The following is a 27,777-nucleotide window of genomic DNA, read 5'->3' on the forward strand; positions in this document are numbered from 1 at the left end:
ACCTGGATTCATCCGAAAAAATGAAGTTTTGCCATTCGTGCACCCAGGTTCGTCGTTGAGTACACCATCGCAGGCGCTCCTCTTTGTGATGCAGCGTCAAGGGTAACCACAGCCATGGTCTCCGAGCTGATAGCCCATGCTGCTGCAAACATCGTCGAACTGTTCGTGCAGATGGTTGTTGTCTTGCAAACGTCCCCATCTGTTGACTCAGGGATCGAGACGTGGCTGCACGATCCGTTGCAGCTATGCGTATAAGATTCCTGTCATCTCGTCTGCTAGTGATACGAGGCCGTTGGGATCCAGCACGGCGTTCCGTATTACCTTCCTGAACCCACCGATTCCATATTCAGTTGACAGTCATTGGATCTCGACCAACGCGAGCAGCAATGTCGCGATACGATGAACCGCAATCGCGATAGGCTACAATCCGACTTTTATCAAAGTCGGAAACGTGATGGTACGCATTTCTCCTCCTTACACGAGGCATCACAACATCGTTTCACCAGGCAACGTCGGTCAACTGCTGTTTGTGTATGAGAAATCGGTTGGAAACTTTCCTTGTGTCAGCACGTTGCAGGTGTCGCCACCGGTGCCAACCTTGTGTGAATGCTCTGAAAAGCTAATCATTTGCATATCACAGCATCTTCTTCCTGTCGGTTAAATTTCGCGTCTGTAGCACGTCATCTTCGTGGTGTAGCAATTTTAATGGCCAGTAGTGTATCTGGAGGTTTTCCCTAAGTTATCTATCTCTGAACTGATTTATTGCTGTTCTCTAACTTTTCCTGTCTTGTGACAGTCATTTATTCTCTACGTCAATATTACATCCTACACCCCACGCCAAATGTTTTGCGTTTGCTTTTCTTTGCCCGGGCCCTACCATTTTGCCCTCCACTGCTCTTTTCAGCGCTCTGTTAACTACTCCTGAATACCTAGCAGATGTCTACCGGCCTTTTTCTGCTTTTGGTTCGTGCCTTTGCAAGGAACAATGAACGTAGGTTAATCAGACACCCAAAGTCATGTAAAACAATGAAAACTCAAACATACTTAGTGCGTCTACTGTGTCTACAGGATGAGCATGAAGACTATCCCTGATGACAAAGAATTATTGTCAAGGAACTGTGCTAGATGCAGCTACGCGGTTATTTGCAAACGATAGCTTAACTCATGGAGTTTTTATGCATGTGCTCTGATAGCATCTAATTTCTTCTGTTTCTCTCTCTCTCTCTCTCTTGTTACAGGCAATGTAATTTAGGGTTCCTGCTGTCACAGTGGTATTAGTGAAGGAGAAAGTGCTATGTGGCTTGTGGTTTTACGGAACACGGCCGCCTGCTGCAGTTCGGCAAGAGTCTCGAAGTGCCTATGGTTGAGAACTAACGGATACGAAGAGCATCAAAGAATGGTATATGAAGAGCTTAAAGAGACAGGTAGTGTTGTTGAGAAGGCAAGAAACGGTAAATCTGGAGTGAGTGACGACATGCGGTAGCTGGTACCGTTCGTACATTTAAACGAAGTCAGCAGAAATCGACTGTCGTGCTTCCAGGGAAACATGCAACCCCAGAGCATTGTGGTGAACATTTTACATGAACTGCTGTATTACTATGAATACTCCTGCAAGAGTTGTAGCCAGCTGATAGGCCCAGACGCGCGGAATTTCCTAGAGCATGCTCGAACAAATCGGTTAAATGACTACTTTAAAAAAATTGATTTTCCCGATGAAAAAACTTTTCATATATTTGGGAAAGTAAATAGGCATAATTTTCGGTTCTGGGATCGGAGAACCGTCGTATCGTGATACGCCAGATAAAGGATAGAGCGGAAAAAATCCTTTTTGAGCTATGCTACCGTTTTGCAACAAACCGTGTAGCTGTTTCTAGCATTGTTTGTTAGAAATAATTTTTTGTAATCATTGAAAGGCTTTATGCTGACACTTTAATTCTGAAATTAAGTAATTCAATAAAACCATGCAATACAATCAAGGTTGACGAAGGAGTGAACAATGATTTATAACAAGAATCATCAGCATTGTCTTTACAGCAAATAGGGTAGCACAGCCACAGAAAAATGATCTCTCTCTCTCTCTCTCTCTCTCTCTCACACACACACACACAGACACACACACAGACACACACAGACACACACACACACACACACACACACAGAGAGAGAGAGAGAGAGAGAGAGAGAGAGAGAGAGAGAGAGAGAGAGAGACACTATGTTATTATTAAGCATAAACAAAAATAATATAGCATACTTCGAAAACAACATGCTATCAAAATTAGAGATCACATAGTACAATACGGAGACATAACTGTGATGACTTTTCAATACGTGCCGGACGCGGTGGTCTCGCGGTTCTAGGCGCACAGTCCGAAACCGCGCGACCGCTACGGTCGCAGGTTCGAATCCTGCCTCGGGCTTGGATGTGTGTGATGTCCTTAGGTTAGTTAGGTTTAACTAGTTCTGAGTTCTAGGGGACTGATGACCTAAGATGTTAAGTCCCATAGTGCTCAGAGCCATTTGAACCATTTTTTTCAATACGTAATGGTACCAAATTATTTCATGAAGCGATAACATAGTCCTTTAAAATGTTTTTTGTGCCAAATAATATTACTGAACTTCAATTATGCTAATTAAAGTTATTACTTCATAACAACGCAACAGTTCATTCACTTTTTCATTATTTCGTCACAGATATAATTTTATCATAATAACTAAAATAGTCATAAAGACACTGAAGTCTCTCTCTCTCTCTCTCTCTCTCTCTCTCTCTCTCTCTCTCGCAGTTCATTGAGTATAATTTTGTCATTAATACTTCATGGCGTCAAACATGCAACGTGGTTAGTAGTGCTATGAATTTGCGGTGCTCTAATTGAAGTGACAATCTGTTGAACGACGGAAGGAATCCGCTGATTTCTTTGTGTGTATAAACATTAAAACGGAATCTTCCAGTCTGTCAACAATAGTCATTAGTATTCGGAGCTCCGCCAACTCATAGCACTGCTGATCACACAGCCTGTTGACCACTGACTGACGGCTCAGCGTATGCGCAGTGTACAGTTGTATGACTCGGAATTTCGAACTTTATCAGGGTACCAGCATGTTTTCACGTGGAACGTTTCTTATACGTAAGTGTCGTCGTACTTGTCAAATTTCTACGTCGTTTTTTCTGGCTTTTCATCGCCTTTTGGAATGTCAGGCGGCTAGTTTTAAGAACACCTCCCTACTGCATTTATTGTCTCTTAGTGTATGGAAAATACATGTTTGTCCAGAGGAAAATTACGGTACTTGTTCAACAGTAACTACAATAGGTATATGGACTCCACATCAAAGAAGAAAGCGCGGTAGACCTGCGAGATGCTGGAAAGACGACGTCAACGAAGCAATGGCGGCGAGAGGTCTTAATGAAGGAGACTGGAATGACCGTGAACGATGGAGATTGGGATGCGAGTGGCGGCGGCAGCCGTAGAAACCTCGCTCATATATAGGTATATGGGCTGTACATGTATATTAACTTTAAGCTATTAATTTTTTAATACGGAATTCCTATGAAAAACAACGAGCTAACACAACAATGAGTAACCAACATAGGACGGGAACAAGTGGCGGCCTATACAATATAGTTATATATTCTTTTCTCATCTTACGGCTTATGGTAAATGCGATGAAGCTTGACAGTCCTGTCTTCCATTAGAACTAATGAAAGCCACACAAAAAACATGATCCTAGAACAAAAACCTCTAGCCCACATGTCTGGAGTTGTCCTCAACAGCAACGATAATTAAGCCGTCGACTCATGTATTAAAATGTTTATTTACCACTACTATCGTCTGCTTTCTCTATCAATATATATGTGACCTATGCAATTATTTCTTTGGTAGAAACGTAAAACAGAACTTCCTAGCGTGAAACACGCTAAATGTCGTCCAAGTCAAATATGTTTCAACTGTAATCAAGAGCTGTGTAGAAATTCGACAGTGTCTGTAGTGTAAGATACGACGGTAAGTACAGAAATGCGCGTTTTTTCATTGAAGTCGTCAGAATAACTCAGCAGATCGCACGTCGCAAACATCAAGCTTGAGATGCCACAGTCCAAGAAAAACGCACTTCATATTTGGAAATTATTCCGCGAAACACATCTTGTGGCCAATAAATAAAGAAAAAATCGCTACTGGCAATAGGAAATTGTATTGTCTGACAGACAAAACCTTATGATTCTGGGATAGCAGACAACTGCATCGCTTAACATGATGTTGTAAAACATGGAGGCTTATTTTTCAAATGGCTTCAAACATGGGGGCGCCTTGGCCAGCCTATGTTGTTTGCATAGATCGTTGATTCCACACATACAATACAGAATCTGAAGCAGTTTCGCACGTCACTAACAGGTGATACCGATTGTTTCTTTTATAGTGCATTAGCGGGTATACTGAGATGTTTCAAAGTAAATTATATGATAAACAGGGTAAGAAGAGAGAGAACTTGACTGTGTGTCAGTGCGTCGAATTTACTGTGTCATTAACCTTCAAAAAATGGTTCAAATGGCTCTGAGCACTATGGGACTCAACTGCTGTGGTCATTAGTCCCCTAGAACTTAGAACTACTTAAACCTAACTAACCTAAGAACATCACAAACATCCATGCCCGAGGCAGGATTCGAACCTGCGACCGTAGCAGTCGCACGGTTCCGGACTGCGCGCCTAGAACCGCGAGACCACCGCGGTCGGCCATTAACCTTCCATAGACTTCAATCTTCACCTATACTTTCGGTGCTTATTTATTTCGAATCTCATCTACCCGTTTCATTTTTAACGTTCGGCGATAGCATCTCATTTCAAATGCTTCCACTTTCCTATTTACGACGGTTCATCTTTCACTACGATACAAAGCTGTGCTCAAGGTGTGCACTTCCAGGAATATGTTCTGCCTCAGTTTCGCATCACTGTCTGATAACAGTAGAGCTCTTTTGTCGAAGAAAACCTTCTTGCCCTGTGCATGTGTAGTTTAGATATATTCCTTGCTTCGGCCTTCCTTTGCAAATCGAAAACTGTTTAACTTCTAACGTTACTATACCGAATTTTGGTTTTAGATAAGTCGTTTTTCTCCTTAACATTACTATTCATCCCCTCCGTGTTTTCCGTTTTTGCCTTTAAGCTATATATGAAGGTGGTATCTGTTCTTTCGGACTTGTCCGAAAGAACAGATACCCGGGATCTCTTGATTACATGGCAGACGGTATCCGTCCGAAAGAACAGATACCCGGGATCTCTTGATTACATGGCAGACGGTATCCGTCCGAAAGAACAGATACCCGGGATCTCTTGATTACATGGCAGACGGTATCCGTCCGAGAGAACAGATACCCGGGATCTCTTGATTACATGGCAGACGGTATCCGTCCGAAAGAACAGATACCCGGGATCTCTTGATTACATGGCAGACGGTATCCGTCCGAAAGAACAGATACCTGGGATCTCTTGATTACATGGCAGACGGTATCCGTCCGAGAGAACAGATACCCGGGATCTCTTGATTACATGGCAGACGGTATCCGTCCGAAAGAACAGATACCCGGGATCTCTTGATTACATGGCAGACGGTATCCGTCCGAAAGAACAGATACCTGGGATCTCTTGATTACGTGGCAGACGGTATCCGTCCGAAAGAACAGATACCCGGGATCTCTTGATTACGTGGCAGACGGTATCCGTCCGAAAGAACAGATACCCGGGATCTCTTGATTACATGGCAGACGGTATCCGTCCGAAAGAACAGATACCCGGGATCTCTTGATTACATGGCAGACGGTATCCGTCCGAAAGAACAGATACCCGGGATCTCTTGATTACATGGCAGACGGTATCCGTCCGAAAGAACAGATACCCGGGATCTCTTGATTACATGGCAGACGGTATCAGTCCGAAAGAACAGATACCATCTTCACATAGTTAAGGCTGACCGGCCATTGACCTTCTTCTGTGCGGATGCACGGGAATGTAGATCTTACGGGGAGAGTGCAAGGAATAAATCCCTGCAGTCGCACTATCCTCCGTGCCCTCGGTGGCTCAGATGGACAGAGTGTCTGCCATGTAAGCAGGAGATCCCGGGTTCTAGTCCCGGTCGGGGCACACATTTTCAACCGTCCCCGTTGATGTATATAAACGCCTGTCGATAGCTTAGGGTATTGGTTTAATTATTATTTAAGCGATATTCCGTGCTAATGGTGCTGTTCCTTCCTCTCAACAGCCTTCCACGTCTTCCTTGCACCCAACCAGAAAGGTTATCCCTTCGGAGGATCTCGGCGTTGCCCTTTATTCCCCTTCTGTTCCCTTAGCACAAGTTATTCCTCTAGCTAAATTTCTGTCCACCTCCTCCAGTGTTTGTTCGATGCAGTAGTTGAGCTACGGGGGTGATAAGATGCAGTCGTGTTTTACATCATGCCTTATACAAGCTTGTATACCTTGACCTTCCACTTTAATTACTGCCATTTGTGTTTTATACATACTGTTGAACGTTTTTCTGTCTCTGTATCTCAGCCCAAGTATTTTAAGGATTCATCGCCGAAACCTTTCTCTAGCTACCAAATACTAAGAAAGAGTCCTCGTTATTTTCCTTCAATATTCCTTCCATTATCATGTTCAACGTCAAAATTGCTTCTATGGTACCTCCACCCTCCCTGAAACAAAACAGATAAGCATCAAGTACGTCTTTAATTTTTCTTTATATTCTTCTGTACGTCATTCTGATGAGATGTTCATAAGTGTGACTTCCCAGACTAATCGTCTGATATGTTTCACTTTGATCCACAAGAGAAGGCTACAGTTTTTTAAAAAGCTCTTGATCATTCAACAAGTTATTTATGGGACACGAGCGCAGTGGTGATGTTGTTGTTGTTGTCGTCTGCAGTCCACAGACTGGTTTGATGCAGCTCCCCATGCTACTCTATCCCATGAAAGCCTCTTCATCTCCGAGTAACTACTACAACCTACATCCCTCTGAATCTGCTTATTGCATTCATCTCTTGTTCTCCCTCTACTATTTTTCCTCCCCACGCTTCCTCCAGTACTAAATTGATGATCCCTTGATGCGTCAGAACATGTCCTACCAACCGATCCCTTCCACTAGTCACGTTGTGCCACAAATTCCTCTTCTCCTCAATACTATTCAGTTCCTCCTCATTAGTTACGTGATCTACCCATCAAATCTTCAGCATTCCCCTGTAGCACCACATTTCGAAAGCTTCTATTCTCTTCTTGTCTACACTCTTAATCGTCCATGTTTCACTTCCATACATGGCTACACTCCATACAAAGTCTTTCAGAAATGACTTCCTGACACTTAAATCTATACTCGATGTAACTAATTTCTCTTCTTTAAAAACGCTTTTCTTGTCATTGCCAGTCTACATTTTATATCACCCTACTTCGACCATCATCAGTTATTTTGCCTCCCAAATAGCAAAACTCATTTACTACTTTAAGTGTCTCATTTCCTAATCTAATTTCCTCAGCATCACCTGATTTAATTAGACTACATTCCATTATCTTAGTTTTGATTTTGTTGATGTTCCTCTCATTCCTCCTTTTAAGATACTGTCCAGTCCTTTCAGCTGCTCTTCCAAGTCCCCAACCGTCTCTGACAGGACCACAATGTCATCGGCAGACTTCATCGTGGACTTTAATTCCTACTCCAAATTTTTGTTTTGTTTCCCTTACTGCTTGCTCAGTATACTGATTGAATAACATCGTGGATAGGCTACAACCCTGTCTCACTCCCTTCTCAACCACTGCTTCCCTCTCGTGCCCCTCGATTCTTATAACTGCCTTCTGATTTCTGTACAAATTGTAAATAGCCTTTCACTGCCTGTATTTTATCCCTGCCACAGTCAGAATTTGAAGGAGAGTCAACATTGTCAAAAGCTTTATGTAAGTCTAAAAATGCTATAAACATGGGTTAGCCTTTCTTTAACCTGTTTCTATGAGGAGTCGTAGGGTCAGTACTGGGTGATTCTATAGTCTACCGGAATTCAAACTGATCATCCTCGAGGTCGGCTTTACCAGTTTTTCCACTCGTCTGTAAAGAATTCGTGTAGTATTTTGCAGCAGTGACTTATTAAAATGATAGTTCGGCAGTTTTAACAACTGTCAGCACCTGCTTTCCTTAGAGTTGGGAATATTATATTCTTCTTGAAGTCTCAGGATATTTCGCCTACCTCATACATCTTGGTCACGAGATGGAAAAGTTTTTTCATGGCTGGCTCTCCCAAGGCTATCAGCAGCTCTAACGGAGTGTTGTACTCTCCTGGGGCCTTGTTTCGACTTAAGTCTTTCAGTACTTTGTTAAATTCTTCACGCAGTGTAATACCTCTCTCCTTATTTTTCTCTACGTCCTCTTCTATTTCCATAATATTGCCCTCGAGTACATCTCCCTTATATGGACCCTCTTTATACTCCTTCCACCTTTCTGCGTTTCCTTCTTTGCTTAGGATCGGTTTTCCATCTGAGCTCTTGATATCCATACAAGTGGCTCTCTTTTCTCCAAAGGTCTCTTTAATTTTCCTGTAGGCAGTATCTATCTTACCGCTAGCGACATACGCTTCTCCCTTCTTACATTTGTCCTTTTGCCATTCCTGCTTAGCGATTTTGCACTTCCAGTCAGTCTCATTTTTAGACGTTTCTATTCCCTTTTGCCTGCTTCATTTATTGCATTTTTATATTTTCTCCTTTCATAGATCAAATTCAATATTTCTTGTGTTATCCAAGGACTTCTACTAGTCCTCGTCTTTTTACCTGCTTCATACTCTGCTACCTTCACTATTTCGTCTCTCAAAGCTATTCATTCTGCCTCTACCGTTTTCCTTTCCCTTGTCCTTGTCAATAGTTCCCTAATGCACCCTCTGAAACCCTCTACAACTTCTAGTTCTTTCAGTTTATCCAGGTCCCATTTCTTTTAATTCCTGCCTTTTTGGAGTTTCTTCAGTTTTTATCTGCAGTTCATAACCAATAAATTGACTTCAGAGTCCACATTTGCCCCTGGAAATGTCGTCCAATTTAAAATCTGGTTCCTAAATCTCTGTCTTACCATTATATTATCAAATCTCAGGTCTCTTCCACGTATGCAACCTTGTCTCATGATCTTGTGTGTGTGTGAAATCTTATGGGACTTAACTGCTAAGGTGATCAGTCCCTAAGCTTACACACTACTTAACCTAAATTATCCTAAGGACAAACACACACACCCATGCCCGAGGGAGGACTCGAACCTCCGCCGGGACCAGCCGCACAGTCCGTGACTGCAGCGCGCCGGACCGCTCGGCTAATCCCGCGCGGCCATGATTCTTAAACCAAGTGTTAGCTATGATTTAATTATGCTCAGTGCAAAATTCTACCTGGCGGTTTCCTCTTTCATTCCTTTCCTCCAGTCCGTATTCACTTACCACTTTTCCTTCTCTTCCTTTTCCTACTATCGAATTTCAGTCCCCCATCACTATTATATTTTCAGCTCCCTTACCTATTGGAATAATTTCTTTAATCTCATCAAAACACTCACTTCACTATCACACCGTCAACAGTGGCCCTAGGGAAGTTTAGGAGTGTGGAAATCTCGCGTACAGACGTATGACACAAGTGACACCCAATCACCTGACCACGTTCGAAGTCCGTGAGTTCCGCGGAGCGCCCCATTCTGCTCTCTCACGATGTCTGATGGCTACTGAGGTTGCTAATATGGAGTACCTGGCAGTAGGTGGCAGCACAATGCACCTAATATTGAAAACATACATTTCTGGGGTTGTTCGGATACTTTTGATCACATAGTGTATTTGTGAAGCCATATTGTCGTAATATCTCTGCAGTATGTTTAGATTATCAAAACAAATAGTGTTAAGTGATATTTCGTGTAATGCAGGAGGCACAACACAAAACGGAAATACTATTTCTAATGTTAGCATATAAACAACAATCCAGTATTCATTTTGTCTGATTTTCCGCTTGCCATATAACCTGAAAAAGACAACTACAATAGAAGAGAGCCAGAAAATCACACTTGTAAACATCACAAAAAGTATGTATGTAAGGAAATGCACTCGAAAATGAGATAAATTCTCGAAATGTGTTATTCTGAGCATGAAAAATAAGTGAAAGGTGCAGTTTCTCATTATTTGTCATTAGTGAGAAAGTCATGTGGAAATACACATACAAATGGAAATTACTACAGTTATCACGACTTTCCAAAAACATGGACTATGACGACCGTCATTTCCTGTATCATTAGTACAATCAGAAAATGACGTACATCCCTTATGACCTACAGCTGCTCGAACTCGCGAGTTCATCCATCTGCCGTTGCGGAGGTCGGCAGTGACGCTGGAATTAGTGCCCGTAAATGATTCCGGCATCAATGAGCGAGCCACACGTGCGCCGCATTTACGGCGCCACTGCATGCGAAGTCCATTAACGGCGAGCGCTCCGCTGACATTTGCTGCTGGCGTGGCTAGAAATAGACCACCCTCTACGTCTACACACCTGAGAGGTCCGTATACCAGGAACACGTATTTTGTTTTTCTACACTCCTCTGGGCAGCGAAACCTGACATGTTTGAAGTACTATCTAAATCACTCTGTGTGAAAAAATTCGTAAGGAAAACCAAAGAGTTAATTTTTCTCTTCGTAATCAAAGTAAATATTTCTCGGAAAAGTCAAGGTTCTGGAATTTCGTAGACTTATTACTCTCTGCTGTTTATAACAAATGAATGTGCAAGTTCACTCATCTTGTAAATGATTCTGTATCTTTTTTCTGTGTGAGTTCAGAGAGATCGGATGTAAGTGTTATGTATTCCTGTTTGCTGGCAGTAATTGACCTATTTGTTATAATTTGTCATTTGCAATTATTTCAGAAAAAATTACCTCGCTCACTTCCTTCCAGTAAACATTGGATTTTTATGACATACAGCCGCAGACGGCATGACGTTGGAAGTGGACTGCCCGATCATGAGACGACCGTGTTCTACCGTTAACTCTTTGTTAATCGAAGACAGAACCCAACTGATTGGCCACAGTTCATCGAACAATTATGTCACCGTACGCACTCACTAGTTTGAAGCTCTCCCTTTTTTTTAAACTGACGGTGGTGTATGTCAAGGTTAATAACTTTATTTTTCCATAATAATCAATTCACGTGCACTTCGTGTGGTTCCATGAAAAAGACATTTTCGCTTCGTCATTGGAACGTGATTTCTTGTCGAGATAATTAACTTACGCGAAGACTTTTATCATTTGCAGTATAATCGCTTATTGAGAAGCTTTTCATTAAAATGTCTCAATTATAAGAAATGCACAGTTCAGCTGTTTCCTTAAATGTTCTCGTGGGTCCAGTACTACTGACTTTTCTTCTTGACGATCTCTGCTGGTGTCGGCCTGAATCATACCCATGCTATAAGAAACAATGTTTCTCCGCCAGCGGGTTGTAAGTACCTTAGTGGAATAACACAGGAGGAACTTAGTAATAATACCACTAATTTATCAGTTTATTCGTCCTGACATACTACAAAATGGTTCAAATGGCTCTGAGCACTGTGGGACTTAACTTCTGAGGTCATCAGTCCCCTAAAATTTAGAACTACTTAAACCTAACTAACCTAAGGACATCACACCCATCCATGCCCGAGGCAGGATTCGAACCTGCGACCGTAGCGGTCGCGCGGTTCCAGACTGTAGCGCCTAGAACCGCTCGGCCACCACGGCCGGCTGACATACTACAGGGAGGTAACAAACAGAATTACGGATGCCTATGTTGGTTGGTTGGCTCTGAGCACTATGGGACTTAACTTCTGAGGTCATCAGTCCCCTAGAACTTAGAACTACTGCCCGCATCTCGTGGTCGTGCGGTAGCGTTCTCGCTTCCCACGCCCGGGTTCCCGGGTTCGATTCCCGGCGGGGTCAGGGATTTTCTCTGCCTCGTGATGGCTGGGTGTTGTGTGCTGTCCTTAGGTTAGTTAGGTTTAAGTAGTTCTAAGTTCTAGGGGACTTATGACCATAGCAGTTGAGTCCCATATTGCTCAGAGCCATTTGAAGCCTTAGAACTACTTAAACCTAACTAACCTAAGGACATCACACATATCCATGCCCGAGGCAGGATTCGAACCTGCGACCGTAGCGGTCGCGCGGCTCTAGACTGTAGCGCCTTTAACCGCTTGGCCACCCCGGCCGGATGCCTATGTTATCTAGCTAGTTGCTTCCACCTCCTTTCACCGGCATTGGCGTTAACTTTACTGGAATTCGTTCTGAATTGATAATTTTAATCTTCAGTATGAAGAATGGTTTGATGCTGCTGTCTACATTATCCCGAGCAGGCCTCTTCATATATGAATAACTGCTGCAACCTTTATCTATTTGAACCTGCTTTGGGCCTTTACACCAGGGGCTTGCCTCCATCAACAAACTGACTATTCCTCGATGTCTCAAGATGTGGTCTAACAATCAATACCTCCGTTTACATGAAGTGTATTCGCAGTTGCGAATATGTACTACTATCAGCTCTATAATGAAATGACAATAATGACAATTTGAGGCGACCCGGGACTCGAACCGGATCTCCCGCTTATTGCGAGTGGTCGCCTTACCATTTGACGGCCACGCGCAAACTTCCATATGTCGTCAACCGTGTGTCAACAGCTCGGACTCGTACATACACTGAGTATATTTCCGTACACGGGAAACATTTTACTTGAAAGTCGTTTGCCCGGTGTCGATGGATAAATACGATACTCCAGAGTCTGTCTTCTTCTTCTTTTCAGCGAGCACAGGTCCTTGCAGACCACACGCTGCATTAGCCATCTGCTTCCAACTATCTCTCGCTGTCTCTCTCCACTCTGCGGGCATCCCTAATGCTGTGATGTCCTTCTTTATGTCATCTTTCCACCATGTGCGAGGTGTATAAAAGCCACTTCAGTAACATAATTTCATGGCCGTTTCAGAATATAACTCGACTCGCCACCACTGCAGTGAATGTTTTGCTGCCCACTAGCACGAGCAACTGCAACACTCAACAGTCCTTAAGTACACAATAATATTCACTGTATATAGAAGGAGGAACCCACCACGAAAGCTTGGCGATAAATTTTTTCTTCTTCATGTGAAATTCACACGCCATCCATCCAGATAGCACTCGAGGTATTAGCAAATCCTGGTCGCCACTGGCCAGCCGTGTCAATACAACTTTAATACTTTCCGGCAGCGGCCCATGCTTATTCGTTGCTCCAGCTCAACTGGTCCTCACGGCATACGCCCGTGCCACGTGACATGTTGTCGCCAATTCCCCACAACGACAACATCGAAAGCACGTCACGTCACAGAATGTCTCGGCTCATGCGCGGACCTACTCTCCTCGACTTGCACACGCGCGCCACCATAAATAGCCTGCCTCAAAGACGCAAAGAGAACAAGGCACAGGGACAACGAACAAAGATGGAAGTAAGAGTCGATATCGCCTGGCGCCAGAAACCCACTGGCTCAACTTATACTGCAGACAAAACAACACGAATAACATATGGATAGGGAAGTAAATGTGTGTTTTGACAGCGCAAACGTACCTACTTTTATTCGTCCATTTTCGTAAACAAAATCTGTTATTTGCGGGTCAGATACAGCCGACGACTGCCTCTAGGAAGCGCTACGATCGCAAATTAGTATCATGAGGGGCAGGACGTTCCGTGATGAGCTTCACAATGAGAAACGCGTCCCATGTTAGGATGGCTTAAACGTGAGGTATTCCGGTTACCTGATTAAATTGCGCACTCGGAAGAGATCTGTGGCAAAATGCAGTGCTAGTTTGAGACCTCGATTATGCATCCCCTTTGGGCGATCGATGTCGGTATCGCCTGTGTTTCCCCAGACAACTGCGCACATGCTGAAACTTTTTAAAAAAATTCATAGGTTATTTTTGTGGTGTCACCGCCAGACACCACACTTGCTAGGTCGTAGCCTTTCAATCGGCCGCGGTGCATTAGTATACGTCGGACCCGCGTGTCGCCACTGTCAGTGATAGCAGACCGAGCGCCACCACACGGCAGGTCTAGAGAGACGTACTAGCACTCGCCCCAGTTGTACAGCCGACGTTCATAGCAATGGTTCACTGACAAATACGCTCTCATTTGCCGAGACGATAGTTAGCATAGCCTTCAGCTACATTTGCTACGACCTAGCAAGGCGCCGTATTCAATTGATATTGAGATTCTATTAATGTATCATCAAGAGCGATGTTCTACAAATGTGGATTAAAGTTAAGTATTACAGCAACTGCGTCCATTTTCTAAGTTCTCATTTCCTTTTAACTGTTCCAGACCTCACGCCAATCTGCGTGAGCTTAACGCGTGCCTTTCGGCTTCCTCTCGTTGTGACTTGGCTGTCTTGCTAAGTCACAACAATTTTCATTCCACCACTGGAGGCGGGTGGTGAGAACGTGGACGATGACCTGACAGCGTTCATGTTGTCGCTCTTCAGTTTTTGGCTAAGGAAACTAAACTACATAAAAATATACACTGATAAGAATAGTATGATGATTAGGAGGAGCCGGCCGTGGTGGTCGAGGGGTTCTAGGCGCTTCAGTCTGGAACCGCGCGACCGCAACGGTCGCAGGTTCGAATCCTGCCTCGGGCATGGATGTGTGTTATGTCCTTAGGTTGGTTAGGTTTAAGTACACTACCCTCCATGAGTTTGGAAACACCTAGTCATTATAGACAATGGAAAAGAAATACAGTATAAAATGCATTTTGTTGTTTTCCAAATGTTTATTAATCTCAAATAATACGTAGGCAGATGCAACAATTAAATTTTCTATTTCTCAAAATAGCCACCCTTTGCTTTCATCACTGCCTTGCACACTCTCCTCATGTGCTGCGTCAGTTTTGCCAAAGTTTCAGTTGGAATTAATCCCCATTCTTGCGGCAGAACCTTCCACGATTGTGACCCACTCACTATTTCCGGTTTCCGGATCCTCCTGTCCAATTCATCTCACAGCAGCTCGATTGGGTTACAATCAGGGAATTGGGGCGGCCATTCCATGTTTTTCAGTATTTTACGAACCTCTAGAGATTCACATAAATCTGAAAAAAGCGAGACGTATGTTTCGTGTCGACGTTTTTCTGCGAGACAAACCCTTTCCCAATCAGACGCAAATCAGATGCCTTAGCATGTAGCTGGAGAATGGCATGATAACCCTTTTGTTTCATTTTTCCATCTATTTTCACCAAAAAATGGTTCAAATGGCTCTGAGCACTATGGGACTCAACATCTTAGGTCATAAGTCCCCTAGAACTTAGAACTACTTAAACCTAACTAACCTAAGGACATCACACACACCCATGCCCGAGGCAGGATTCGAACCTGCGACCGTAGCAGTCCCGCGGTTCCGGACTGCAGCGCCAGAACCGCTAGACCACCGCGGCCGGCTATTTTCACCAAATCTGTGACTTTATTCCCTCCAAAGGATCCCCATATCATCACAGAACCCCATCCATACTTTACAGTTGGAATTACGCACTGAGGATTCAAGCGATCATGGCGTAAACGGCGTACAAATTGACGGCGTTTACTTCCAAATGTTTCGAACTTGGATTCATCAGCAAATAAGACTCTTTCCCAATCCCCCGCTGTCCAATGTTGGTGTGTCTTAGCCCACTGAAGCCTTTTCTTCTTGTTAACAGGGCGCAACAGTGGTTTCCTTGTTGCTACATAACCTCGGAGGTTGTTGTCCGCTAGGCGTCGTCTCACTGTTGACTCACTCTCCGGCGTATCCCTCGTTGCGTTTAGTTTAGCAGTCAATTCACGGACAGTTTTTAATCTGTTACGTTTACTGGTCTCTACCAAATACTTTTCCTGGCGTTCTGATATTTTCAAAAATGTCTCTGAGCGCTATGGGGCTTAACATCTGAGGTCATCAGTCCCCTAGAACTTAGAACTACTTAAACCTAACTAACCTGAGGACATCGCACACATCCATGCCCGAGGCAGGATTCGAACCTGCGACCGTAGCAGTCGCGCGGTTCCGGACTGAGCGCCTAGAACCGCTAGACCACCGCGGCCGGCAATCATCAGTTTCTTTGCTATTTGTCGGACACCATTTCCTTCATGGTGCAAAGTGATTATCATTACCCGTGATTCATAAGGAATCTGGCAATTTGGGGCCATTTTCAGTTACTTTCGCTGCGTGTTATACCTTTATGCAAACGCAACTGCAAGTGAACAGAAATGTAAACAACGTACCACTACATAGCCATGCGGTCTACTCGCGCCACCGGGCGTGTTTAGTAGAACTGCCTGCACAGGTATCGTCGATTTACATAAAACGGAGCAATACTAATATGTTCCAATATGTTTGTATATGTACAACAATTAAGTTTACAATACTATACTTGTCATTATTAATCGTTATTTGAGCTTGCTATTCCGTATTCTAACCAATGACTCACATAGATCACTTCAATCTTGCTCCGTTCTAATACGCAGCATGGTGTTTCCAAACTTATGGAGGGCTGTGTAGTTTTAAGTTGACTGAGTGTTAACTCCCATAGTGCTCAGAGCCATTTGAACCATTTGATGAGGAGGATAGTGCTGTAGGACATTGATAGCATTTTCTATGGAACCGATGTGGATGTAGACAGGAGAGGAAGTGATGTCGAATGAGTTTTAGAAAGATGTAACGCAGTGAGTTTGTCAAGCGCATAACGCACATGGATAAGCCACAGCGTCTGCCCCCACCACAAAGGAAGAAAGAGGTATAAAATTAATCCTTATTAATAAGTCGTCAATTTTAAATACTCATTTGATACCACCAGACTAATTTTTCCAGGTCCACAGACACCATCGAGGTAGGTCTACGTAGACAGTTGGAAAGGTCAGAATAATATTGGCATTTTCCCTTTACTTAACGTAAATAACGCTCAAGATGAAATATAGCTTGGTTTCATGGCCGTCGTCTCGAGTCGTCGCTGAGGCCACGCGGTGGCGGAAACATACAAACTCTCCAGCGTTATGAGAATCCGCGCCAGTTCGGGCCGTCCGACTTGAATGCAAGAACTCAGGCGCTCCAGTAGACCAGAACAGCAGGAACGGTTAGACCTACAATTTCTTTTAGGTTGGCTACAAGAACTTTCTCGTATACCGCGAATGTGCACTGCAGTTCTCCGACCGAGTCTTTAAGTAGTCCGGAGAGCAGCTCTCCAGCCCATTCCGTTGCAGTTACTGAAGCTGTCGACATCGCAAAGTTCATCGTGCAGAAGTCACCTCCATTTTGTGGCAAGCGTTGTCTTTAATTACCTTGCGAGCAGCCTTGTTTAAACGATCCGCGTGTCGCTCGTGATGTTAGGATTACGAAGCACGCTGCAACCACGATCGTTGCGTGTGTGCCATAGTCATATTCGCGCCGCATGATGCCGGCGCTGCAGATCGACGTGTAGCGTAGTAGGCTCTATTGTCCTACCGTGTTCACTGTGACGGCATTCTTGAGCCATGCCTAGGTTCTTTGTTATAGCGTTTCATATAATTCATTTTGCGCTCTGTCCAGGGACTGGCCTTTGTGCTGAAGACACTAATGTTTGTGTGAACTTTTGTTCTTTTAATTCGTGCTCCAGCAAATCCAGTGCCCGTCTAGAGGCTGCTTCACTGAGAGTGAAAACGATATGAAACTTGTGACAAGGCTACTGCTCCTTTAAGTGTCCATTTTTAAATAGATCAATTGCAAGACGATACTGACTTTCACAGGTATGAATCTTCCCTGCTGTCCCTTTAATCAGTTCTTTACTTCGCAATGAAACACCTGCTGTAAGAAACGCAGTACGACGCATGGGACAGAAGATCAACCGGTGAGTGATCTACTAGGGAACATTGATAGCTGATATATCTCCGAAGGCCAGTTCTTCCATCTTTCGACATTGTACGCTACTAGCTATTAAAATCGCTACTCCACGAAGATGACGTGCTACAGACGCGAAATTTAACCGACAGGAACAAGATGCAGTGATATGCAAATGATTAGCTTTTCAGAGCATTCACACAAGGTTGGCGCCGGTGGTGACACCTACAACGTGCTGGCATGAGGAAAGTTTCCAGCCGATTTCTCATACACAAACAGGAGTTGACCGGCGTTGCCCGGTGAAACGTTGTTGTGATGCCTCGTGTAAGGAGGAGAAATGCGTACCATCACGTTTCCGACTTTTATAAAGGTCGGATTGTAGCCTATCGCGATTGCAGTTTATCGTCTGGCGACATTGCTGCTCGCGTTAGTCGAGATCCAATGACTGTTAGCAGAATATGGAATCAGTGGGTTCAGGAGGGTAATACGGAACGCCGTGCTGAATCCCAACGGCCTCGTATCACTAGCAGTCGAGATGACAGGCATCTTATCAGCATGGCTGTAACGGATCGTGCAGCCACGTATCGATCCCTGAGTGAACAGATGGGAACGTTTACAATACAACAGCCATCTGCACGAACAGTTCGACGACGTTTGCGCAACATGCACTATCAGCTCGGAGACCATGGCTGCGGTTACCCTTCACGCTGCATCACAGACAGGAGCGCCTGCGATGGTGTTCTCGACGACGAACCTGGGTGCACGAATGGCAAAACGTCATTTTTTCGGATGAATCCAGGTTCTGTATACAGCATCATGATGGTCGCATCCGTGTTTGGCGACATCGCGGGTAACGCATATTGGAAGCGTGTATTCGTCATCGCCATACTGGCGTATTACCCGGCGTGATGGTATGCGGTGCCATTGGTTACACGTCTCGGTCACCTTTTGTTCGCATTGACGGCACTTTGAAAGTGGACGTTACATTTCAGATGTGTTACCACCCGTGGCTCTACCCTTCATTCGATCCCTGCGAAACACTACATTTCAGCAGGATAATGCACGACCGCATGTTGCAGGTCCTGTACGGGCCTTTCTGGATACAGACAACGTTCGACTGCTGCTGTGGCCAGCACATTCTCCAGATCTCTCACCAACTGAAAACGTCTGGTCAATGGTGGCCGAGCAACTGGCTCGTCACAATACGCCAGTCACTACTCTTGATTAACTGTGGTATCGTGTTGAAGCTGCATGGGCAGTTGTACCTGTACACGCCATCCAAGCTCTGTCTGACTCAATGCCCAGGCGTATCAAGGCCGTTATTACGGGCAGAGGTGGTTGTTCTGGGTACTGATTTCTGAGGATCTATGCACCCAAGTTGCGTGAAAATTTAATCACATGTCAGTTCTAGTATAATATATTTATACAATGAATACCCGTTTATCATCTGCATTTCTTCTTGGTGTAGTAATTTTAATGGTCAGTAGTGTATTAATTCAGAGCCTTAAGAGGAGAGATGAAAGAGACCACAGCCATAGCCATAGCTATTCACCCAACTAAGGATGTGGATAGGCAAGGCGTAAATTGGAGCCCTCACTGGAAAAGGAAGAGGTAAGATGAGTCAAGTTGACAGGATGGGTACATCTCAGAAATGACTTCACAGCCTGGGAGGGGAGTGGTTGCAATTGTCCTGCAAAAGGATATGGTGTTTGTGGAGGTATAGAGAGGTTGTAACATGTTGATGGAAGCGCGATACTACAATGTCGTGCACGGCGAGTGTTCATCAGAGACAAGGATATCGACAGGAATGCCCCATGAAAGTGCAATAAGATTACTGCGACTGTTTGCTAATGACGCTATGGTGTACGGGAAAGTGCCTTCGCTGAGTGACTGTTGAAGGACACAGGATGATTTAGACAGAATTTCTATGTAGTATGATGAATGTAGTTTGGTCTAAATGTGGAAAAATGTAAGTTAATGCAAATGAGTAGGAAAAAATCATGCAGTGTCGAATATAGTACTAGTGGTACGCGGCTTGAGTCAACTGCGTCAATTAAATATCCAGGTGTAGCGATATGATTTGAAAGAGCACGTGAAGTTGGTGGTAGGGAAGGTGAATGGTCGACTTCAGGCTACTGAGGGACTGTAGCAAGTGTAGTTCATCTACAAAGGAGACCCCGTATAGAACACTGGTGCGTTCTAGTAATGAGCAGTCCTCATGTGTTTGAGATCCTCCCCACATATTGAAGTTGTTCAGGAGCGTGCAGATGGATTCGTTGCCGCCAGGTTCGATCAACTGGCGAGTATTATGGAAATACTCCGTGGGCTCAATTGGAAATCATTAGAAGGAAGACGACGTTATTTTCCCGAAGCACTACTAAGATAATTCAGAGAACTGGCATTTGCGGCAGACTGCAGAACGATTCTACTGCCGCCATCGTATATTTCGCGTAAGGACTGCGCAGACAAGGTCTGATAAATCAGGGCTCGTACGTAAGTAGACGTTTTTCCATCGCTCCATTAGCAAGTGGAACAGGAAAGGAAATAACTAGTAGTGGCACAACGGACCCTTCGCCATGCACCGTATTGTCACATGCGAAGTAAATATTGATGTAAATTAATAGGTCACTGCTATCAAGAATGCGAGAAACAGTGGAGTGTTTGCTACCGATTTTGTGGAAGACTTCGGAATGGCGAAGGTATTCAGGTGTTTGAATAGATGCGTGTATTTTATTAGCTGGGCAGGGGATGGTGGAGAAAGAGATGTGGAGTGTATGACACTCAAAGATTTGGAAGGAGTGATAAAACTTGGCAGCATTTGCATAAGTGGTAATGGGATGGATGCAGGTCTTCAGGTGTGTTTGGTAGCTGAGAGATTTTCCCCATGTTTGGTGAATTAGTAGTTTTCCACTATTGTGCACTTTCTTTTGGATAATTAGCAAGTGGAGACTACAGATTACCTTTTGATCGAGTATTAATCCAAAATATTTTACATAATTGAAGACATGATGTGCTTGCAGCATCGAATAGAAAGATAAACTTCGACTAGCTAATTCTCTCTTAATTCGAATTTTTGCCAACTGATGACCTGCGCTACGCAGTAATTCGCAATTAATAGATTTGAATAAGATCTAAACATAAGCTGAAAGTGGTTATACAACGAAATAAAGGTGACCTGCGTGCTCTATGTCTTTTTGTACGAGGTGTTTTAATGTTGCAGATGAATGTATTGGACAGTTGCGAACTGTGAGGTAGTGGTCTCGAGGATGGAAAGCTCGCGTAATTTTACCAACAATTATTGCCTGTATTTTTCAGGAATGATGGAGACGTACCAATACTTACACCAGGACGTCGAGTTATTGAAACGGAGCTGGAAGGATTTTTAGGGAGAGTGGAGGGTAGAATAGAAAACAATGAAACAAGTGTCAACAGCATAGTCGAGTAGGTACGCGGGAGTGGACGGTTACGAAAATTGTTTGCGTATAGAAGGTAAAGGACGATAACAAATCGAATCTTCGCTGCAAACCTGCAGTTGGATGAAAAATGCAGGAGTGGATACAGTTGTAAAATAGAAAGGATGCATTTATCTGTATGTCCATCTTTTCGTAGATGCTTGCGGGATTCGTCTGTTCCGTACAGAACGTCAAATCAAACACCTTTCAACCGTCTACTTTATTTGGCTACCAGTTTCGGTGATTTACTACGCCGTCTTCAGATCCCCTGACCAACATGTAGGGAGATTGCAGCCTCAGTTCCAGTCAGAATAGGGGCCAGCATTCAAATACTGGTATCTGTAGATTCCGGCTTGATACACGATCACTTCAACCAACATCTGACGACAGTTAGAAGTGATCGTGTATCAAGCAGGAATCTACAGATACCAGTATTTGAATACTGGCCCCAATTTTGACCGGAGCCGACATAGGAATCTTCCTACACGTCGGTGAGGGGGCCTGAAGATGGCGTAGTAAATCTCCGAAACTGATAGCCAAATAAAATAAGTTTGGAAAGTATAGGGCTGAAAGGTATTTGATTTCATATCCGTGCAGAAAGGTAAATCATTGAGTAGAACAAAAATGATATCTGGCGTTCCACAAGGTAGTGTCATAGGCCCTCTGCGGTTCCTGATTTACATAAGTGATATAGGTGACAATCTGAACAGCCCCTTTAGATTGTTTGCAGATGACGCTGTAATTTACCGTCTAGTAAAATCATCAGACGATCAATTCCAGTTACAAAACGCTCTAGAGAGAATTTCTGTATGGTGCGAAACGTGGCAATTGGCACTAAACAAAGAAAAGTGCTAGGTCATCCACATGGGTACTAAAAGTATTCCGATAAATTTTGGGTATACGGTAAGCCGCACAAATCTAAGGGCTGTCAGTTCGACTAAATACCTAGGAATTACAATTACGAGCAACTTAAATTGGAAAGACCACATAGATAATATTGCGGGGAAGGAGAAACAAAGACTGCGCTTTGTTGGCAGAACACTTGGAAGATGCGACAAACCCACTAAAGAGACAGCCTACATTACACTTGTCCGTCCTCTGCTGAAATATTGCTGCGCGGTGTGGAATCATTACCAAGTAGAATTGATGGAGGACATCGAAAAAGTGCAAAGAAGGGCAGCTCGTTTCGTGTTATCGCGCAACAGGGGTGAGAGTGTCACTGATATGATACGCGAGTTGGGGTGGCAGTCACTGAAACAAAGGCCGTTTTCTTTGCAGCGAGATCTATTTACGAAATTTCAATCACGAACTTTCTCTTCCGAATGCGAAAGTATTTTGTTGACACGCACCTGAGTAGGGAGAAATGATCATTATAACAAAATAAGAGAAATCAGAGCTCGAACGGAAAGGTGTAGTTCCTTTTTCTCACGCGCCATTCGAGAGTGGAATGGTAGAGAAGTAGTATGAAAATGGTTCGATGAACCCTCTGCCAGGCACTTAAGTGTGAATTGCAGAGTAACCATGTAGATGTAGATGTAGACGTGTGGAGTTGTGAAGGCTTAATTGACAAGAAGGTCTTACCAGTGCAGTTTGTACACTCGAAAACTGGGCACGCCAGCATCTTGTACAGAAGATCTAGTGGGAGTACTGGTGACGTGTTTAGCATCAGATGGGACTGGTGAACCTCCCTGTCGCTTTGGCCATCATGTCTGCGACATGGGTGTGTGAAAGGGGAATGGCGCTCTCAGTCTATTTTACCTGCTGTGATAATCTAATTTATTGCATCAAGAGCTGCTCCCAGGGAGACTGCTGTTGGTAGTCCGAAGCAGGACTTCTACGACCTCCTGCAAGGCAGTAGGTCAGCGCCTGGACACAGGGGGCTCTTCCTGCCACTCAGCAGCCGTTTAGCAAACCGCTTCCCTGCCCACCGCTGATTTAACAGGCCCTGGCCGGTTCAGACCTTGTCCCGCTTTTTGAGAGAACGGAAGAAACCATTTGTGATGATTTCGCTTCAGTCGTGTTAAGTGTTAAAGGCCTAGAACAAAGTCTTGAGGCAAATGGAAATAGATCTTCTTCTTGGACTTTCCCACTAAAAGTTAGTCGTTTTCCCCTTCCAGCAGCCTCAGTTATTCCAATCGAAATTGAGGTTTGAACACTTGTACGGAGCGACATTTCCTCTGAGGGACATTTGTACGGAGTCTGTGGCTCTTACTGGTTGTGGTGGGAGGCTGATATGTGGCTTTGCCTGAGGCATAGCTTAGGTTGGAAGGTGACAGTTTGGTTATGAGTTGGCGAAGCTAACGAATGTGAAAGCAAAATCTACCTGAACCCTCTTGGGATCTGCAGAAATGTCAACGCATTCCGTCTCATCAGAAGTGTCTGCACAACTCCCACAAACTCATCAAAAGTTGTAACCCCTTCTTATCTATTGCTCGATCAATATACGGGGTGTCCCAGGAGGAAAGGACAATATTCAAAAATATAACAGAATCTAGTATTCTACGCAAGAAGTAACAAAAGTATCTGAAACGCATACCTTAAGGGCTATGAGCACTTGTTTAGTAGAACAGATGTGTTTCACAGTAGCGAAGACGAACAAGTGCTCTTTCTGGTCCATATTACCGCTGAGCAGTAATATCTACGGATAACGACCATTGCCCTCTGTTTTGATGTTTGGTCGTCGGCTGCGATACGAGCGCCAGGTGGCGCGCTCTGGCGGGCAGAAAAATGGGTCACTGGTGAGAGGTGTGAGCAATAAGAACCTAGCAAGTGCCTCGCGAAGTGGTCGTCGATTTGTCCGGAGTCGGCAGTACTTTCGGTGTGTTGTGGACGAGCCGGGGAGCCTAGGCGCTTGGGGGACCGTTGACGCCTTTTGCTATCTGAACCCTGTTCACTTATTTGCCAGCTGCAGAATTTATACTGTCAAACGTGGACTCCTGGAAATATTTTAAGATTATTTTCCTGTGCTTTCGTCGTTTTATTTGAATATGCCCCCCGCCCCCCCCAAAAAATGGAGAATGTAATACTACCACACGTAACATGTTTGCGAATGATTCTTTGCTCAGCTGCTCCTGATGGTTCTTCACTATGACTTCTTTCGACTACCAATTAGGCACTTAAACTACAATTTTTCCACGTCCTAACAGTGAATGAAACGAGAAGGAATCCTAATAAATGGTACAATACGAAGTATAAGATAATTCAAGTAAATGTAGATCACCGTTCATACTCTGCATGATTACTTTAAGGCATTTCCGAGCGCCATTAAGTAGAAAATATTTCTGGCTTGTTTCCTACTCGTCGGCAGCTTTGAACGTAGCCTAAAAGGTGTGTATTCATCAAGTCGCTGGTTCGAATCTCTATATTGCATTTTTTTTACTTTTATTTGGATTCAGCATTTATACCAAAAAGTTTTTTAATTTTATTTAATTCTGTATTTATTAAGAAACGAAAATATTATTCAACAAATACTGCATCATATTTTTAATAAAAATAACTTGTTTTACTTTTAATTACTCATTGCATGGAAAGTAAATTAAAATTTGACACAGACGTGTGAAATGCCTCTATGTCAAAAGAAAAACAGATTATATACACGAATAATTCTGTTTAATATCTAGAAATAAAAAAAATGTTTTATTTTCTATTGTTGTTTAGATTTTGTATTAAACACTAATTCATTGTGAAAATTTGCATTTTGTTAAGTAACAGTTCCATTTGTGATAATTATAAGAAAAATTGTGTGGTACTAGCGAGTTTATGATTACAATTCTATTACATTATGCTTTCAAGTAACAGGAAACACGTTCATAAGCCAAAAATGTTTTGTACGAAACAGTGTTCGGATTTCATAATTTTTTTGGAGGTGTTTATTTATTTATTTTTAATTGCATCGTACCGCATCGTACCGTGTAAGGACATTAAAGTGTTATTAAATATAATCACCTGAAGATGGAGGTATAATTCTCCGAAACGCATAGTGGGAGGTGTTGCGATAATTGTTATATATTTTGTTTTATACTGAGTCGGCATCACTACAGAAATAAGTTCGAAATTGCTGTGGCTGGCCACATATTCAGGCAAGACAACAACAGATGGTGTCGTAAGATGGTCCGCTAGGACCCATAAAGAACAAAAGAAACACGAGAAATGCACTTCAGTTCAACAATCTGATCATTAAGGCAATACATTGCATTTCATTCATAACGGGAAGAGGATGTATGCAGTGCCAGTAAGACGGCAAACCGTTAACCTAATCAGGAACCGCTTTGTGCCTGACTCTGCAAGTAGTGTGAATGAAGGTTTGTGCTGATGAACGCCCGGTAAAAGCACAATGGCTCATCATTCACGATGAATTATGTGTGTGCGGTCAGCAGTTCTTAAAGCAGGCTGCGCTGCATCATTTGGTGTTACAAAAGGAAATATAGGCGTCAATGCAAGTTCTGTGCTTGCTTTGCTTAAGTCACAGGTGAGGCGAAGGGTCCATTCTATTCTCTGCAGTGACGAAGCTGCCGCCAATCGCACAGTTAACGGCCTGACTCTCATGAGTGATAACAGTGGCGTACTGAAACAATGCACAAGCACCCGACACTTGCAAGTACTTCAGCGTCCAACGTGCGCTAACAAAACACCACAAAAATATTGCAGGGCATGGCAGTAAGAAGTTATCCTAATACGTTACAGCTATTGAGCAAATTTTCTACCAGACTGTTGTCAGCAATGTTGCAACATTCCTGAATATTGCAGGCATTACCACCTTGTTGTAGTACAAACCATCTTACACGTTAGAGTACGCAGCAGAAAAAAATTGAAAAAATTGATCGGCACTTGTACCGAAGAAAAGCTACAAATAGATGGTTTCCACACGGCACTAAAGTTGGTGAACTACATCGAAAGAGCAGACCCGTGCTACAGTCTGATTCACTAATGGGAGACGGCTTGCGAACCAAAATTTGTAACTTCAAAATTATTTATTAATTAAGCCAGACGCCAGACGTTGTTGTGGTCATCAGTCCGAAGACCGGTTTGATACAGCTGTCCATGCTCCTCTATCCTCTGCAAGACTCTTCATCTCCGAATAACTAATGCAACCTCCATCCATTTGAATCTGCGCACTGAGCTCAGCTCTTGGTCTGCAATTTTTACCCCCGCACGCTTCCCTTAAATACTAAGTTGGTGATCCCTTGATGTCCCAGAATGTTTCCTATTAGCCGATCCCTTTTTTTTAGTCAAGTTGTGCCACAATTTTTTTTCTTCCCAATTCTATACAGTACCTCATCATTAGTTACATGATCCAGCCACCTAATCTTCAGCGTTCTTCTGTAGCACGTTTCAAAAGCTTCCATTCTCTTCTTGTCTAAACCGTTTATCGTCCACGTTTCGCTTCCACACAAGGCTACACTCTAGACAAATACCTCCAAAAAGGATTTCCTAACAAATTTATATCCGATGTTAAGAAATTTGCCTCCTTAAAACGCTTTTCTTTCCATTGCCAGGCTACATTTTATATCCTTTCTATTTCGGTCATCATCAGTTACTTTGCTGCCCAAATGTAGGGTGACAATTATTGAACTGCAGACATTCGGTTATGACGTGTTAGATATGCTTACCATCATTGGCTATGATATGGCGATTATGCATGACTCGCTGTCGATGACCTCCTGAATGGCTGTTTTCAGCTCAGCAATGGTTTTGGGGCTATTGCTGTACACCTTGTCTTTAATATAGCCCCACAAAAAGAAGCCGCATGTGTTCAGATCCGTGAATATGGCGGCCAATCGAGGCCCATGCCAACGCCATCTGGGTATCCCAGAGACAGAATGTGGTCCACAAAGTGCTCCTCCAGGTCATCAAATCTCTCCTGGTACGATGGGGTCGAGTTGCGTCTTGTATGAACCACATCTTGTCGAAATCAGGGTCACTTTGGAAAATAGGGATGAAATCATCTTCCAGAACGTTCACATACCGTTCGGCAGTCACTGTGCCATCAAGCAATATCGTACCCATTATTCCGTGACTGGACATTGCGCACCACACAATCACCCTTTGAGAGTGAAGAGCTTCTCGATTTCGAAATACGGATTCTCAGTCCCCCAAATGCGCCAATTCTGCATGTTGACGAATCCATCCAAATTAAAGTGGGCTTTGTCACTAAATCAAACCATATTCGCATCAGCTGTTCCATGGTCCTGGGGGTTAATGGCTGACGGGTTTGAGTTTCCTACGGGAAGAGATGCAGGTCTTCAACAACAATTTGTCGCAGTGTTCAAAATGGTTCAAATGGTTCTGAGCACTATGGGAGTTAAACATCTGTGGTCATCACTCCCCTAGAACTTAGAACTACTTAAACCTAACTAACCGAAGGACATCACACACATCCATGCCCGAGGCAGGATTCGAACCTGCGACTAGCAGTCGCGCGGTTCCGGACTGCGCGCCTAGAACCGCTAGACTACCGCGGCCGGCTGTCGCAGTGTCTCCCG

This window comes from Schistocerca nitens, chromosome 2 (genome assembly GCF_023898315.1).
Source record: "Schistocerca nitens isolate TAMUIC-IGC-003100 chromosome 2, iqSchNite1.1, whole genome shotgun sequence".
NCBI lineage: Eukaryota > Metazoa > Arthropoda > Insecta > Orthoptera > Acrididae > Schistocerca > Schistocerca nitens.